This window comes from Colobus angolensis, unplaced genomic scaffold (genome assembly GCF_000951035.1).
Source record: "Colobus angolensis palliatus isolate OR3802 unplaced genomic scaffold, Cang.pa_1.0 Scaffold51, whole genome shotgun sequence".
Taxonomy (NCBI): Eukaryota; Metazoa; Chordata; class Mammalia; order Primates; family Cercopithecidae; genus Colobus; species Colobus angolensis.
Window position 1 is genome coordinate 604,810 of NW_012118599.1, and position 18,522 is coordinate 623,331.

The 18,522-nt window shown below is 41.2% G+C and overlaps 1 pseudogene across 1 annotated transcript; it reads left to right on the forward strand.

Annotated features, from left to right (window-relative positions):
• The first annotated feature begins 7,878 nt into the window (after positions 1-7,878).
• Positions 7,879-10,188, forward strand: LOC105524941 (annotated as a pseudogene). The gene is made up of 2 exons (XR_001003833.1): positions 7,879-9,604; positions 9,916-10,188. The product of XR_001003833.1 is annotated as a protein RCC2 pseudogene (transcript).
• Positions 10,189-18,522: the final 8,334 nt, after the last annotated feature.

An 18,522-nucleotide genomic window follows, 5' to 3' on the forward strand; every position in this document is an offset into this window, starting at 1 on the left:
GTGGTAAAGATCATCAGTGTGCAGCAAGACTTTAGAGTTCAGGTTCAAATTGTGCTCTGCTACCTGCTAACAGTGAGGTTTTCCCAAGTCTCATTTTCCTCAGGCACAAAAATTGAGAATGAACAGTAATTACCTCATGGAATTGCTATGAGGTTTAAATGAAACAGTCCATGGAAAGCACTTAGCACAATGCCTAACATATTGTGAGTGCTCAATAAATACAATAAATGTTATCTGCATTACTTTAGTCACAAGAAACATAAACCAACTCAGTTTTGCTCAAGAAACAATGGGACTTGTTGAAAGGCTACAGAGAAATTTCACAGAAGCCAGTTTCTATGTAGTAAGGACAGATGGATGTCCAGGAAACGGGAAGTCACAGACAACCACTCCCTGACTCTCTGATTCTGACTCTGTCTCTCTGTCATTTCTGCTTCTTGCTGCCTGTTGACTTCTCTCTACTGATTCTCTGAGTACCTTTTTTCTCAGCTTACTCACATCCTGTGGCAGACTGCTAGTCGTTCTCCAATATCCATTCTTTTTTTTCTTCCTTTAACAATAGATCCCTTTCATTTAGTTGTTGGATACGTGGCCTCTTTGCTAAACATTATATTTTCTGGACTCCCTTGCAGCTAGGTATGGCCACTTGATCAAGTTCTGGGTTCATGTACACATGGCATATGTAACTTTGTCATCATAGGAAAGGGCAGCCTCCTTCTGCATCCTTTTGACTGCAACATAAGTATAGTAGTAAGCTATTTTGGACTGTGCCACCCTAACAATGAGTAGGCCAGAAGCCTAGGTCTCCACCAATGGGAAATTGCTATGTCAAGTCTGGGCTCGAGAAAAACAATATCTCCTACCTTTTTTCGGGCATTTTATTTTGTCTTTAATACAGTGGTTGAATCTGTGGCCTAACAGATGAATCATTTACTCTCAGGGGCTTGGGTAGATTTGCCCTCTCTTGGTCCCAAATCACTATCACAAACACTCATCATTGTCCAACCAACCCAAATACTTAGTTTTCATTTCCAAATTCTGATGAGAAGGAATTTGATTGCGCAAGCTCAGGTCAAGTAAATAGCCTGGTCTAATCATCTATAACTGAAAATAACTGGGGTTTTGGGGTTGAGTAGTGAGGAGGCAAGTCACGTGGTACAGACAGCTGCCCCAGCCAAAGACTATCAGTGTTGTAGGTTCACTGATAGTAGGATATAGAAGAGATAATAATTACTGGCTTGCCTAAACCCATGAGGTATTATATTATACAAATACGTAGAAAATAAGCTTTTGTTAGTTTTTTTATATAAAAGCTTCTAACATATGTTGTGGATCAGTACAGATTCCAGGCAAAGCCCCAGAACCCCAGAACCCTCTACTTCTGTAGGACTACCTGATAGTCACTGAACAAAATGAACATCCTGCACATATAAAGATCCTGAATCATCAAAATATGCTTCAAATATGTTTATTTATTGAGTTGATGAAGCCTAAAAAGTGCACTTATAGATTTTACAAACATTTCTAGCCCAATATTTTATCTAAATTAATCAGAAAACTCAACTTATTCAGTTACTTTATACTCTGCATACTTAAGTTACCCAAGATGTTATCTGTGAAGTTGTTTAGCTATGATATTGTCAAAACCTTTTTATGATATGTAACTAAACTGCTTGCAATTTGTACATTTTACTTCCATAATTTCATACTTAGGTTTAAGTGTCATACTTAAATTATAGCTCAATATCAAGTAATAATGTGAGATTATTGGAGATATAGTCTCTGAGATGTTCCTTGTCAGTGAAGCCATTTGATTTCTACCAAGCCTATACAGCAGCTTTTCCAAAGGTGTGTTCTGCAAACCACTGGTACTCATAGATATTCTGGGACAAAAGGAATTCCATTGTAAAATAAATTTGGAAAAGATGCTGCAAGTTATATTTCCCTGTTGAAGTCTCATAACGCTATGTGTAATGAAGGCACTGAGATGTCCAGCTGAACCAAAACATGTGACATTTGTCCTCCCATTTTTCCTCAAAATTTTATACTTTGGAAAATGCTGTGTACACGTGTGTACTGCAACGGGCAGGGTAAATGTGACAATGAGGCTATGGGCAGAATTTTAAGAAACAGGCCAAAGTAGCTTAAGCAGGGATGAGGTTGCTCAAGAAAGACAAACTTTTAAGCCATAAGGACTATATACATGTCTAAATGAGCTAAAAACTGTGAAGAGACATGTATTTTAATTTTACCACCAGGGTTATGGCCCTACCTAAAAACACAGACATTTGTCTAGTACTTTATCATTTACAGGGCAACTATAGATGTATATAAATTACACTTAATTCTCATATTAACCTCATGATGTGAAGTGTTATCCTAGTTTTTAAATGAGAGAGGTAAATATTAGAGTGGTTAGGGACTGGGCCTAGGACATGAGGACACACAGCATGGAAAAGGTAAAGGTGAGATTACTCGGCAAAAGAAAGACTATCTTTAAATAAGTTTGGAGAGGCTCAATACACCATAGATCATTGACCATTCTAAACTATTGTCAGCAGAAAAACTCCTCGGCCTTAGATATCCCCAAACCTATTTGCTTGCAACATGTTTGTTTAAGGTTATTTTTTTCCCACATTAATTTTCTATCAACTTTCTAGGGAACATACTTTGAAAATGGCTGCTCTGGATCATTGATTTCTTACCGGCCAAAGACAAGAATTATCATGGCCAGGAACTTCCCATAAATCATGGCCTATTAGTCAGACATTCCTGGAACTGGATTAAGGTTTACCTTTGTGGTTTATATAAAGAACACCCTTGCCAAGTAATTAATATGCCCTGATCTCCTTCCCCACTGCAATTTGCCCAAATTACTCGGGTGTGACTTAGCTTATAGAAGTTTTTCTCTTGTGCGTGGCTTCCAAGAATGGAGGCAGGTTGCTGCCTGTGTTACGGGTTGCTTAAAACATTTGGAATCTTATTTACCTTCTGGAAAATAAATGGGAAGCATGGGTCAAACTTTAAAAATGAATACTCCAGATGAAAAGAAACTGATAACCATACCCAGATGTTAATTTAGTGACTGCATCTCATGTGATGCCATGGCAATGGCAAATTCCAGTGTTTGGTGGACCAGTGTGGGGAATGTTTAAAGTCTTCCTGACTCCAGTTAAAAGCCAAGAGTTGTTTGTTGGGAAGGTCTTGCCAGGTCTTTCAGTTGCCCTTTGTAAGTAGACCAATCTCCCGCCAGTCTATAGAAGTCATTATAAACACATCGAAGGATTACTCCAGGAGGGGTACCTAAGAGTATATTACAAAAACGCAAAAACACAAATACATACAAGCTACAATCTTCACCTTAAAAGCATTTTTGGAGGGAAAAGTTGATGTCATTTAAATGATTTTGATTTAAACTTTCCTCTAATGCATATTCATTCTGGGTGACTAACTGGAGAAAAGAGGGGCAACTTTGAGGGAATATTTACACCCTCAATCTTTAAAATGTTTTAAAATTAAAATCCACAGATCCATTATTTCTTCTGTTCTTTTTATGTTTTCTCTCCCATTCATAGTTGACATAGATAGCATGACATATTATTAAGTCTGTCAGTTTCTGTGAGCCTCAGTTTTCTCATACCTAAAATGAGAGGATTGGGCCAGAAACTGTTTAAGATTTCCTTGGATCTATGATTTTAGTGTAGTGCCTGGCCATGGTAGATACTGGATAAATAATTGTTGAATAATTCTGTATACTTAGTCACATATTTTGACCTCTACCAAATACAGTAGTTCTGCTATCTGGCGGACCCAGGTTAATACCTTGGCTCCACAATTTATTAGTTCTGTGAACTTGAGCAAATTACCCTTCCTAAGGCTTTTTGGCTACATCTATTTTATGGAAAAAAAGTGCTCACCTCATTAGGTTAGTAGAGGATGAGATGAGTTGGCCTCCACCACCCTCAGGGCAATGCCTTTGATACAGCAAGCATGCAACAAATAGTTGCTAATATTACCATATTAATAGATGCTTATAAGAAATAAGTATCAGTAACAGTAGGTCCATGGGAATTTCCAGACAGAAATTTCCACAGAGCTAGAAACGTTCTCTTTATGGGTTCTTGTCTGCCTCAGATGGCATCCATTACAGTGGGGAATGTGTTCATAGTCAGAAAGTTTTGCTATCTCCATGCTCCTAGTTCCTAGAAAATCACTTGCCTCATTGTGAATGCTCCCAAGTTCTTCATCTCCAGCCCACCTTCTCCATCTCCAACCCACAGTTTCTGCCCTACCATCATCTGGCTGACTCCTGTACTTTCCATTCTTGCCAGCTTTGTAACCTGCCCTTTCCTGGTCAGGGTACTTTCCTGATCATGGCACATTGCCTATGCTCTGTCCCTCTTCTCAGGCTCTCCCACTGAATGTGAGTTGCTTGACCATTTTGATGTTGACTATTTTATTCACCACTCCACCCCAAGAATCTAAGCACGTAACAGGTGACCAACAAATATTTGCCGAATAAACAAATAAGGTATTCATTGCTGTTCCTGCTTTGAAGACAACTTGGTTTCAGATGAATGCTTAAAAATACTAAGATAGCCAAGTCTCAGGTCTTCTCAGTGTTAGATAAGTTCCAGGATGTGGATTATCCAAAGACTATGTAGTGAACTCTATAGCACCCTTCATGCTTATGTTTGAAAATGGTTGCCATTTTAGGGATTCAAAAGATGAAGCTACATTTTATATTATGACTCAGAAAGAAATGGTCAGGTTTTTCATTTCTCCATAATTTTCTACACCCTTTATCAGATATGGCACATCAGTAGTCCTCTCCAACAGATGCATAGCCTATCTGTTTTTATCATGTCATCAAAGAACTAGAGGTTGGATAAGCATTTGAACTTCAATGGCTTGCTTCTTGCATTGTAAAGTAACCACTTAGGTGCAACTTAAGTTTATTCTGTATCATTTATAAACCAACAAGATGATGAAATGTCCTGAGGCTGCAAAAAGTAGCTGAGAGTAAACTGTAAGACAGATCTGTTTTAAAATACAGGGTCTTCCTTCCCTTTGACAAGGAGAAGAAATTTCATCTACCTGTAAGTTTGGCTCTTATGGTTGTTAAAACTGATGCAGGGATGACCTCCATATTTATTTCATTAAAATCCCCTGAAACTTCTTTTAATATCTGTGTCTAAAAAAGTTTCACTCTTTGGAGATTACATTATGAAGTAAATTTTATTTGAAAGCTAATTCCAAAAGAACACATTTTGGCTTGGCTCATCTTCAATGTAACAAATAACCTAAAAAGAATCACTAATGTCATATTTTCAGATGTTATTATCAAGATAATATATAAGTAGAATTTTTCAAAACTACCATAAGTGGTCAAGATAATGTTTATGCAGTGTCAAATTTAATTTAAGCTAGAGGTCTACGGAACAGTCTGAATGGTATTGTGAACTTAGAAATAACAGTAGAGATCTTCTCCAGGAGCAATGACTGAATTTATTCACTCTTTGGTAAGTGGTTACTTCGTGTTGGGCATTGCCTTGTGCTCATGATGTACAGTTCATTCATTGATTTATACATGCTTTCAAAAATATGCCTTGAATATAGATATGCCAGGCACAATTCTAGATGCTGCTGATGAACAAGTCACACATGGTCCCTGCCACTAAGTAGCTTACATTACATGATGGAGGGAGTTGTAAAATATAGACATATAAGAAACATGTGCCTCAGACTAATCTTCTTCAAAGAGCAACCCTAAGATAAATAGCAAACTTTTCAACAAAAATTAAGAAAGCAGAAGTCAATGGAATGATAGTTTTAAGTGCTAAAAGAAAAAAAAACCCTGCTAGTCTAGAATTCTATATTCTAAAATAATTTTCAAATATTATAGCAAACCAAAGACATTTTCAGTCAATTAAAAGTTGAGCAAAGTTGTCATTAGCAGACCTGCAATACAAGAATTATTAATGTAAGTTCTCCAGGTTGAAAGAAAATGACCCCAAATATCTGACAGAAGAAAAGAAGATTCTCCAGGATGTTTATATATATATAATTTTATATATTCTTTACATTATATATTTTGTATATGTAATATATATTATATATTAATAATATATGTATTTTTTTGAGACAGGGTTTTGCTCTGTCACCTAGGCTGGAGTGCAGAGGCATGACCATAACTCACTCACTACAGCCTTGCTTCACTCAGGCTCAAGCAATCCTCCTGCCTCAGCCTCCCTAGTAGCTGGGACTATAGGCATGTATCACCATACCCAACTAATTTATTTTTATTTTTATTTTTTGTTTTAGTATTTAGTACAGATGAGGTTTCACTATGTTGCCCAGGCAAGTCTTGAACTCCCAAACTCAAGTGTTTTTCCCTCCTTGGCCACTGAAAGTGCTGGGGTTACAGACATGAGTTACTGTCTTGCCCCCATATTTAAAAAAAATTTTTATTTTATTTTTACATTCTTTAAAGCAGCAACAACAATCATGTCGTGTAGGGTTTGTGTCATTTGTGAATGTAAAATATTAAAAACAATATCACAAAGGCAGGAGGAAAGTAAATGGAGCTAAACTATTTTGATGTTTTTGCACTACTCATGAAGTGGTGAAACTACTAATTTAAGGTAAATTATACTTAGTCTGGAATGAAATGCATATTACAATCATTAAATTATGTTTTATATTCACTAGAAATATAATTCAAAAATGTTTAGGAACTAACAGAAAAAGCAAAATGGAATGCTAAAAAATACTTCACTAATTAACCAGAAGTCAAGAAAGCATCATCAAAGGAGCAAAAAACAGATGATTTAATACACATGAAAAACAAAATAGGAGACTTATACCCAAATATATTAGTAATTACATCAAATGTAAGTGGATTAAATACTATAATTGAAAAACCAAGCTTGCCAGAGTGGATTTTAAAAATTATCCCAAATAATTCCTGCTTGTAAGATACACATTAAATCTAAGGACACAGATAGGGTGAGAGTCAAAGGATGGTAAACGTATACCACGCAAACACTAACCAAAGGAAAGCTGGCACAGCTATGTTACAAACAGACAAAGTATACTTTAAGACAAAGAGTAATACTAGATATATAAAGAGTGACATTTCATGATCAAAAGGGTCAATTCAACAGGAAAGCACAATTCTAAGTGTATACACATCTAATAATATATCTTTGAAATATATAAAACAAAAATTGTTTAAACTAGAAAAATTCACAATCATACATGTAGATTTAAAAATATCTGTTTCTGTAACTGATAAAATAAGAAGACAAAAAGGCAGTATCCCAAAACTGCAGCATATATTCTTTTTCAATCAGACCTGGCAAAACCCATCAGCCTTAGATGATGAGAGGGCACTTTGACTAAAGTATTGATATTAAACCAAATTAAAGTCACCTGAATTACGATAATATATTCTGGGAGTAACGTAGACACTCTGTTAAGCCTAGGGAAATCCATAAAAATGAGGCGCAGCCTTTTCCTTCAATGAACTCATACTTTAATAATAATAATAATGATAACCAGGGTTTACACAGCAGTTTTTGTGTGCAAGCAACTATTTCAAATGCTTTATTTGTATTAATTCCCCCAAGAACCCAGTGAGGTGGGTTATTATCTCCCATTTCGCAGATGACAAAACCGAGGCACTGAGAACCCAATCACTTCATCAAAGGTCAACTCGGCTAATAAGTGCCAGATCTGGGATTTGAACCCAGAGTTCTGGCGCGCTCCTATGTTCTTATTTCCCTTAGTCGTCCTGGAGAGTGAGCACTTCTTTCCTTACCAGGATTTAGGGTTGGGTAGAAGTACTTCGGAAAGCGTATCTGGTGAGTGGGCTGAAGCCCTCGTCTGGGCCGAAAAAAAAGCCCTCAGATCCGTCTTTCAGTTGCTTCTCTTCGTTTTTTCTCTCCGGTTTCTCATCACTCCAACCAGCCGCGACCAGACCCAGGAAGAAGGCGGCGGCGGCGGCCTGGGAGGAGCCGAGCTCGGGCAACTGCACGGCCCGCGCCGGGCCCAGGAAGCGCTGCGGCCCAGCGGGCAGGAAGCGCGAGCGGCCCGAGCGCTGCAGTAGCGGCAGTGGCTGCGGCTGCAGCGGTGACTAGGACCGCCTGGAGCTCGACTGGGCCCCCGGCAGGGGCAAGCGCGCGGGGCGCCAAGGAGCGCGTCAAACTTGAAGGGTCAAAGTGTAATGGGCAGCTTTTGATTTTGGGGGCAACCAACTGGGCCATGATTGGTGAAAAGGAGTGCCTAAACAGCAAGCTGCTTACCGCAATCTCGGCCAGAATGTGTGGGGGCCCCACAGGTGTGGGGGCCCCACAGGTATGGGTGCCTGGCGGCGGTCCGGGTGCCGACAGTGGTCTCGGGTTCCTGTGCTGCGCACAGCCTCCTCATCACCACTGAAGGGAAGCTGTGGAAATGAGAAGGCGGCAGCTGGGACATGGCGACACCAAGCGAGTAGAGGCCTCCAGACTCATCGAGGGTTTCTGCCATGAAGTTATCATGTCTGCAGCTTGTGGGCGGAACCACACCTTGGCCTTGACAGAAACGGGCTCCGTGTTTGCGTTTGGGGAGAACAAGATGGGGCAGCTGGGCCTTGCCAACCAGACAGACTCTGTCCGCAGCCCCGTGTAGATAATGTATAACGGCCGGCATTTACTAAAATGGCCTGTGGGGCTGAATTCAGTATGATAATGGACTGAAAAGGAAACCTCTATTCCTTTGGGTGGCCTGAATATGGTCAGCTGGGACACAACTCGGATGGGAAGTTCATCTCCCGGGCACAGCGGATAGAGTACGACTGCGAACTGGTACCCCCGCGAGTGGCCATCTTCATCGAGAAGACAGATTCTGCCTGTACCAAAAGGTGGTTGTGCGAGACGTGGCCTGTGGTGCTAACCACACGCTAGTCCTGGACTCCCAGAAGCGAGCCTTCTCCTAGTGCTTCGGTAGCTATGCCCGGCTGGGCCACGCAGAGCAGAAGGACGAGATGGTCCCTCACCTGGTGAAACTGTTTGACCTCCCTGGGCGTGGGGTGTCCCAGATCTATGCTGGTTACACCTGCTCCCTGGCCCTCAGTGAAGTGGGTGGTCTGTTTTTCTGGGGGGCCACCAACACCTGCTGTGAATCTGCCATGTACCCGAAAGCAGTGCAGGACCTCTGTGGCTGGAGAATCTGGAGCCTGGCTTGTGGGAAGAGCAGCATCGTTGTGGCCACCGATGAGAGCACCAGCAGCTGGGGCCCAACACCGACCTTCGGGGAACTGGTCTACGGAGACCACAAGCCCAAGTCTGCCACTGCAGCCCAGGAGGTGAAGACTCTGGATGACATTTTCTCAGAGAAGGTCGCCATGGGCTACTCACACTCTTTGGTGATAGCAAGAGACGAAAGTGAGACCGAGAAAGAAAAGATCAAGAAACTGCCAGAATACAACCCTGAACCCTCTGGATGCTCCCGGAGACTCCTCCGACTCCACACCTCTCGCGGCAGCTGTCATTTCCATATGCATTGGGACATGAAGTCAAACAAGGAATTTAAAAAAGCAAAAGTTGACCGAAGATGCATTTTTGTTTGGACTCTCTGAAGTTCCGTTTTACAAGTGATCCAACCTTAACTTCCTTCTTCTGTATGCTTTCCAAAGTACGTTTTTTCCCCCTTGATGTCGATTTAAAATACTTGCTAATAGTTGACTTACGATTCCTACAAAAGAGGCAGAAACTTTGAGCAATGTAGGGTTTTTTTTAAGTTTTTTCTTCCTCTCCTGAATACACTCCCCAAAACACCCCTTTCCAATTATAATTAGCATTGCGATACAAGCAGATGCTACATGGAAGAGGAATTGCCATTTACTCAAAAAAAAAAAAAAAATGTCCCTTACAGGAACCGGCGGCAGCTAGGCAAAGTCAGTTCCTTGCTGGCCCACCTCCATCCAAAATCATGCTCGCGTGCTTCGGAAGCAGGTCACTCCTTTCCCGCTTTTTCTTGCAGATCGTACTAGGCCGGTGTCGGTTCTGTTTCTCCGCTTGGCGGCCTGTACGCCCACAGCCTTCTGGCTGCGACACTATAGAATCTGCCCTGTCTGCGGCGGTGGGGGATTGGGAGTCTGTGTTTAGCCGTTTATATCGACCTCAGCTGTTAACGAAGTCCAAATGAAAATCAGGTGATGGTGGAACCATGGGGACTTGGAGGTGGGGCAGAGGTGGGAACATTTGTATCTGTTGAGTGGGCTTCGGCTTCGTGGCTTCCTGTGGAGCCAGGGCTGAGCCTTGTTACGCGTACTCGCCACTTAGAGACTGATCAGCCAGCAGTCAAGTGGATTCTCCAGTCCTTGCAAGAAGGATCAGCCCTTTCCATAGCAGCGCTGACCACCCTGTGCCTTGGCCTCCTTTTCTACCCCGCCTGCATCTTGCCTTGCACTGTGCGTCCTGTTGCGGAGACTCGGGGTACCCTTCTGCTGACTCAGCTCCCTTTAGTCACGTCTGCTTGGCTCTGGTACCAAATAGTTGGGATTACTGAAGAGTCCCCTTCCTCGAGTGTCAGCACGGATGCTGTGACTGCCACCCGCATCCCCGTCAAGTGCCTGAACTCGCCGCCGTGTGCGCTGTGCTGAGTGAGTTTTGAGGTGCCTTTTCTGGAACCCTCTTCTCTCCTGGACCCAAGAGAGGTGACAGCTCTGGCTGGGGTTCTTGGTTTCCAGAGGGTCTGGACTGGTTAGGGTACTTTAAAATAGATATTTAGTTCAGCGGTGCTTATGGGGAGTTGGGAATAGAACTTAAGTGTGAGACTTGGGTGGATGGGAAATAGTTAAATATTGGTCTCTTCAAGTTTTTGTTTTTGTTTTTGTTTTGTTTTGTTTTGCTATTGTTACCGCTTGTCACTGTCTCCATGCTAAAATGCCAAAAATGATCTTGTTGCTCCACCCCAGTCTCTCCTTACCATGACTCCTGCCCTTGGAGGCCACATAGCAGTGTCTGTCCCGCCAGTCCCAAGGCCTGTGGGAGGAGACTGGCCTGCATCTCTCTAAGACTTAGTCTGAGGCCAGGCGCATCTTTTGTTCTGTGTCCAATCAGTAGTCCAGGGGAGAAGCTTCTGCCACTTCAGAGCTTTGCTAAACTAACCTAATTTGTCCATATCACCCCAAAACCACCATCTCTGACTCAGGCTTCCATGGGATAACCTGATCCGTTTCCCTGGACAGTTCTCTTTCCTGGAAGGCAGCCCGGTCACCTGTGCTCCTGGCACCCTTGAGGTCTCTCCTTTGAGTCATGGTCACCGAGAGGGTTGAAGAAGCAGCACTGGAGGTCCCAGCCTTTGCAGGAGCTGCCCTGGGTGGAGCTGGACTTAGATCTTCCAGTGACCAGCCACTTCTAGAACCCTGGAGCAGGAAAGTGGCCTTCGAAGTGAAGGCTGCCTTGTCCCCCACCTCCTTTTGGCTTAGATTGAAAAATGAGCTTCCTAATGGGTTAAATCCTTTAAAACAAGGAGTTGGGGAGAAGGGCGTCGTGCACGCCTAGAGAGGTACACAGTCGCCCAACTGGGAACGTGTTAGGCGCTGACCCCGTGGGCAACTGACTGGTCTTCCAGCTCAGGAAAAAGAATTTGAAAGAGGCTTAGAGTGAAGCGGAATCAAAGAGGAGGATGTGATTTGGTCGAAGGTGCTTGGTTTAGTGCTGTAATTGTCATATATATATTTCTTGAAGTAAACATTTTAAATGAACGACATCATTGTCTACTAAAAAAAAAAAAGTACTTTGGGAAAAGGAGAATGGGGGATTTTCCCCCCAGGATCCCTTAGGGTCCCGTCTTTGGAACTTCAAGGAAGCCCACATTTTCCTATGTAGGCAGTAAAGGAGTAGCCATCTTACCTTCCACTCTGAGGGCTGGTCTGCAGGATGTGGTCTCTGGGCACATAATTAACCTCTAAAATAGAGGGGGTATTCCTGAGCCAGCCGTGTGCACACATTGAGTTTAGATGTTTTGTCTTAGATAAAGCATTTGCTCATTCTAGAACCTCAACCCAGCAGCACACAAGGATAGCTAACTAATAAATTTTCCTAAGTGAATTTCTGGGGACACTGGCAATTGAATCTTCCTCCTTCCAGAGCAACAGTACCACTGGCAGCATTTGCAAAAATCCCAGTAATTAGATTAATTTGCTAAATGCTACTGCAGATTCCAGGAGTATTTTAGACTTGATTTTATTTTGCTGTGTATGCTTTATTTATTTCTTTATTACTGCTGTGGTTTAATTAATTTTTCTCAATTTTACACTGGCCTTTCCTCCAAGGAGTCTGAGAGGTACCCTGTCAATGAGAGCTTCTTGTTCGTCTTTGGTTTTTGGCATAGGAATTTTTCTTTATATTTTTGCTGTAGGGTTTCTCAGCCTGGGCACTATTGACATTTTGGGCCACATATATCTTTGTCATGGCAGCTGTCCTGTGCATTTTGGAATGCTTGGTGGCATTCTTGGATTTTAACGACCTGATGCCAGTAACACCTGCACCTTCAGTTGTGACACCAAAAATGTCTTCAGACAATGTCAAATGAGGAGGGAAGAACCACTGCTTTAGTTCATGGTTCATAATAGGAAGAAAATTAAATACAGTCATAAAGTCCCAGTTATTAAATTTCTACACAACCAACTCCAGTGCAAATGGCAGACACCTGCAAGCTCCACCCTGAATGATTGTGAGATCTTGACAGCACAAACTTAGCCAGTTTCTAGCCCATAGTGTCTTCAGAAAATATTCATTTTGAAGTGAATGATTAACACATAAAAATTCTTTCTAATGCCACAAATTTAGCATAACTGGATGTCAAATAAACCAAATAATGTGGCTGGCTTATTTGATTTTACACTGAATTTGCTGGCTTGCATTCATTCATTTGTATATTCATTTATTCTTTGGCTCAGCAGATCTTGCTACACCTGAGCAACCTGGCCTAATGGTTCATGGCACGGGTGCTGGTGCTGGTGCTGTATTACCTGGATGCAAGCTCCGTTATTGCTACTCATTGGTTTTATGACCCCCGGCAAGTTTACTGACCTTTTTGTGCCTTAGTTTCCTCATCGGCAAAACAGAGAGGATGCATATGCATTGTACATACCTTAAAGAGTTAATTACAAGAATTCAGTTACTTAATATATTTTAAGTGCTTAGATTGTTCTCAGACACCTAGTAAGCGGTATATATGTTTGCTATTATTATACCTAGTTGAGAAGGTAAAGAAGGATAAAGTGAAAGATGTGCATCAGAATAGCTCTAATTCGAGGCAGAATATAATACCTGTTGTAAGAGAAGTTCAAACTAAATGTGACAAAGAAGCAAGATCGTAGCCAATGGAGGGGTAGAGAAAGCAGAGATAACGTCACGACAGAGGAGATGTTTGAGTTGGGCTTTGCGCAGGGTACCATGTGAGGGGGGCATCTGGAGGAGGCAACAATAGAAGCAAAGTTGTGAGGATACATGAAGGGAATTTCTGATGGTCCTATTGAGCTGGAATTTAGGGAGATGATGGGAAATAGGTCTGACAACACAAGTTAGGGATTGACTAAAGAATTATGTAAAGTCTGAAACTTAGTGGGGCTGGGCTTTGGATCGCTGTTTCCTTACTTACTATGTCCTAGACATGTTATGAAACCTCTCCAAGCTTCAGATTTCTAACCTTAAAATGGGCAATGTTTACCTCCAGAATTGTGAGGATTAGTAGAAATAATAAAAAGGAAGAGTTTAGTACAATGCCCATAAACAGGATTTATCATTATTATTATCCTGAAAAAGAACCTGAATTGGGAAAGAAAAGGAGGGAAAAAGCAGAAGTACTTGGGTATTTGTCCATGCTGGTTGAACAGAGACAGGTGCCTTACAATGCTTTGCCGGTGACAAAGTAGGATGATGATGACTAGAACAAGAAGCCAGATAACACTTATTTGATAAAACAAAGTATGTCGAGTAACTGCCCCATGCCAAGCACTGTGTTGCATACAGAGGGTAAAACACGTAGGAGCTAGTGCACACTGACAAGTGAGAACATGGAGTATCTGACTTTCTGTTTCTGAGTTATTTCACTTAAGATCATGTCCTCCAGTTCCATCCATGTTGCTGCAAAAAAAAACCATGATTTCATTCTTTTTCATGACTAAGTAGTAGTCCATGGTGTGTGTGTGTGTGTGTGTGTGTGTGTGTGTGTGTATATATATGTATACACACACACATATATGCATATATCACATTTGCTTTATCTCATTATTCATTTATGGACACAGGTTAATTTCATGATTTTGCTATTGTAAATAGTGTTGTGCTAGACATATGAGTGCAGGTATCTTTTGATATAATAATATTTTTCCTTTGGGTAGATATTCAACAGTGGGAGATTTCTGTATTAAAGGGTGGTTCTATTTGTAGTTCTTTGAGAAAGCTCCACACTGTTTTCCATAAAGATTGTACAAATTTACATTTGCACCAACAGTGTATAAGCATTCTCTTTTCTCTGCATCCTCACCAACATCTGTTACTTTTTGACTTTTTAATAATAGCCACTCTGACTGGTATAATATAGTATCTCATTGTGGTTTTAATATGCACTTCTCTGATGATCAGTGGCATTCATCAGTGGCATTTCTTATACTTATCGGCAGTTTGTATTTCTTCTTTTGAACAATGTCTGTTCATGTCTTTTGCCCGCTTTGTAATGGGGTCATTTGGTTTTTCCCTTGTTGAATTGTTTGAGTTCCCTGTAGATTCTAGATATTAGTCCTTTGTGGGATGCATAGTTTGCCAATATTTTCTCCCATTCTGTAGATTGTCTTTCATTCTGTTGATTATTTCTTTTGCTGTGCAGAAGCTTTTTAGTTTAATTAATTTCCATTTGTCTATTTTTGCTTTTGTTGCATTTGCTTTTGAGGCTTGAATCATGAATTATTTTCCTAGGCCAATGTTCAGAAAAGTTTTTCCTAGGTTTTCTTCAAGAATTTTTATAGTTTCAGGTTTTGCGTTTAAATCTTAAATCCATCTCCAAAATACCAAGTTATTTTGTTTTTGCTTTTATGTAAAGAAGGTGGTGAACATGAGAGAGGGCTGGGAGAGGCGGGTATACAGCGCTTTCATAAAGCACAGGAAAACTTCTTTAAAATTCGTTTTCCTCATTGTATTTCACATCCACTGTCTCAACTCCTGCAGGTGCTTTAGTCTCTCTCTTCCCCGATTCCCACCTCATCTCCAATTTGGCCCCTCTAAACCCGATGCTGCAGACTTCCTTTTTTCTCCCCACCCACCCTAGTTCAATTCTTTATTACGTGGATTGACTTCACCTTTCCTGTCTCTCAATTACTACTGGTTCTCTCAGTCCCTAGATTTTGTATAATCAATGGACCAGGGTTGACTAAGCCAGTCAGGATCTTTCCTCCTTAGGAATATGGGGTAGGGAGTGAGGAAGAATGGCCTAGGAGTCTTATTAAAGGCAGAGACAGGGAAAGAGGCTACAAATACCCATTGACTAATGATTTTGGACCCTGTTTTAATGAACGAATACAAGTGGTTCTTGTGAGTTCAACTGAATTCATTGACTGACAAGCTTTTTTAATGCATGTGGACACAGCCTAAGGGAGCTGTCTCAATTTGAACTGCAGAATTTTACCAACACTTCTGTCTATTATTGCATTGTCAGTGCTCTCTGGTCAAAGACAATCAGGAATCTGCCTGTAAATGTAAGACAGTTTGTGTTTATTCATTTGTTGCAGTGAAGGTAATCTCACTCCATGGGAAATTGTGGGGTGTCTTGAAAAGTGGGTGTTAGAAAGGACTTACTATAGGATTTGGGTGATTTTGGTAAGAGTTCAAGGAAGTAGGATTTTATTCTGGATTAGATGCTGTCAGGAAACAGAGGTAATTCTATGATTGGTGATATTAATAATTCTTTCAGAAGCACAGAAACATAACCTCACAATGCTTCACCCTTTTACCCAGCTAACCCCTTGCTGCCACAGTCTGAAAACATTAGGTAAAAGATAGTCTTAACTCATTTATTTTTGGAGGTCCTTTAAAATTATCCTCATTTTGATTCTTGCCCTTTAAATAGAGAGTTAAACATGCTATTTTCTTAGTCCAGTTAGACTTATCCAGTAAAGGATCTAGTTTTTCATGGAATATCTTTCCTATTTTTAAGTTTTAAAGGCCCTCCAGAAAGTAATGATTTGTCTTCATGGGATTGGCCACAGGGTGCTCCAGACACAATTTCATGCCCTCCTGGGTAAGTTTGTGGTTGACTGGGTAGTAAATGAACAGCTTGAACAGGGTCCTCTTTTTCCAGGGCTTGTCTAAGAAAGCTAAATGACTTTTCTGTCATCTCGGGCACTTTGACCTAAGTAAATGGTTCATATAGTAGCTGTCATCTCAGCACATCTTCTCTCAAGTGAATTTTTTTTTTTTGTTCTGGTGAAAATTTCCTCTTACACTTACTTTATTTGTCTATCATACTGATCCTTTAAACACCAGACTGCCAACTTAATTCTCCGCAGTGCAGGATTGTCCTTTAACAAAAATACACATTATGCTTTCCACAAATAGATTATAATGGGGTGGTGTTCACTGCACAGCTCTTGACCTCCTCTTGAACTGAGCATCCAGGGTGACTTTCCTGTCTTTGCCAAGGTTGCCTTTCTCTGCTCTACTATTCCCTGACTCCTGGCTGGTGGAGGGAAATGGTTCTTGAGGAGGTTTCAGCACATCCGTCACCCCTTATATCTCCAAAGAATTAACAGCCAAGCATGGTCCTCTCAAGAGCTCAAAGGACTTCTTGGCCTTGTGGATAGGCTTATAAAGGACAAGAATCTTTTAAACTTTGCTACATGCTTTTATCATTTGAAGGATGCCAAAGGATACTTGCACTTTTAAAATAACAACTAAGAAAATTTCACAATTCTTCAGTTATCATTAGCCTTTTCTAACCAATAAATTGATCCTGTGTGACACCAAATGATTCTTTCTGGCCTCTGAGCAGGATTCCTTTCTAAAACTGTAAGAACTGCAGTTGCAACCAGGTCCTTGATGGATACTGCAGGTCAGAGTTGCTTGGCTCACACACTTGGCTTTCTAGGATTCCCTTAGGCTTTGTAACTAAAGCCAGCACTTATCTAGCATTCCAGCTTTCAGGGGGAAATGGAAAACAGTCTACAGGCCCCCAAAGTAGGAAAGGGCCTGAGCCTTTAGTGCTCTGAGGAGGGTGGCTCCAACAGCCTCTCTAGTGTGAAGGGGTTCTGACAGCCCCCCAGGAGGTAGCAGGGCGCTGCTCAGTTTCTGCTCATTTCCATCTGTAACCCCAGCCAGCTACAAACAGAACAGGAGAGCACTCTTCTGCCAGGCCTTTTGGAGGAGATGGTGTGGCACAGAGGGCTTCAGCAAAGGTGAACATGCTCTGCTCCTGAGTATCCCAGGAAAGCCCTAGTACTGAGTCTTGAAAGAGATGCCTTTAGACTCAAATCATCCAAGAAAGCTTCCTTGTATTATCTAACAGGTCCAGTCTAAAGAAGTAAAGACCTTAATGCCAACTACTCAGGATGTTATTACATTGGGTAAATGTTTTAGTAATGAAAGCAAACCTCAGAGAATGAAGACCATACAAAATTTTTGACAAAACAGTTTCACCCTGTAGAGAGGCATATGAGGAGTGACGAGAGTGTTAAACTCAATTAGTTTTTTTTTTTTTTTTTTTTTTAAAGATGACTAATTTGAACTGACTTGGATAGGGACAATTTTTCCTCTCAAAGGGAGGACTCTTATTTTGCTTCTTTACTCTCTCTGCCTCAACTGTGCCCCATCACCACAGACCTCTCCACAGGTAGATTTCAATGAACTGTGCCCAAGGAAGGGGACAGAACCATCAGGAGTTACACAGCTCCAAGCTTTTCCCCGTCCTTGTCCTTGTCTCTATTGCCCCAGAAGTATGTCTAGTAAGTGATGAAGAGCAAAAACCCAGGAAAGTGACAAAACAGGCCTATTTATCTTTGGTGTTTCCTAACCCCTGGTGCCCTAAGCCTTGTCCTAATGTGGTGTGGGTGGAATTTCACCCTACCCAGGCCTGTCTGTCACTGAGACCTTGTCCCTTCCTCATAACGGAAACATATTGTGCCTAATATTTTAAAAACCCTTTTTACCCATTTCTAAAGTAGCAAGTAGATAGACTTATAACTAGTGGGTGCTAGGTGGCCTACTCATTTTTGTTACCCAAGTTAAGTGTACTTTAACATGTTATGTATGTAGACAGTACTCTAGTAGTGGCTAATTCCATCATATGCAGGATAGCCTGGATATGATAGACTTCTAGAGGGGGAATATCAAGCCCAGGTCCCTCTTCAGTCCCTCTGAGGATAGTTACTCACCAGCTTGGTAATCTTGCACAAGTTACCTCTACGAGCTTCTGTTTTCTCATCTTCAAATTTGGCAAAATAATAGTAACACATAGCATTTATTGAATGCTTAATTATTT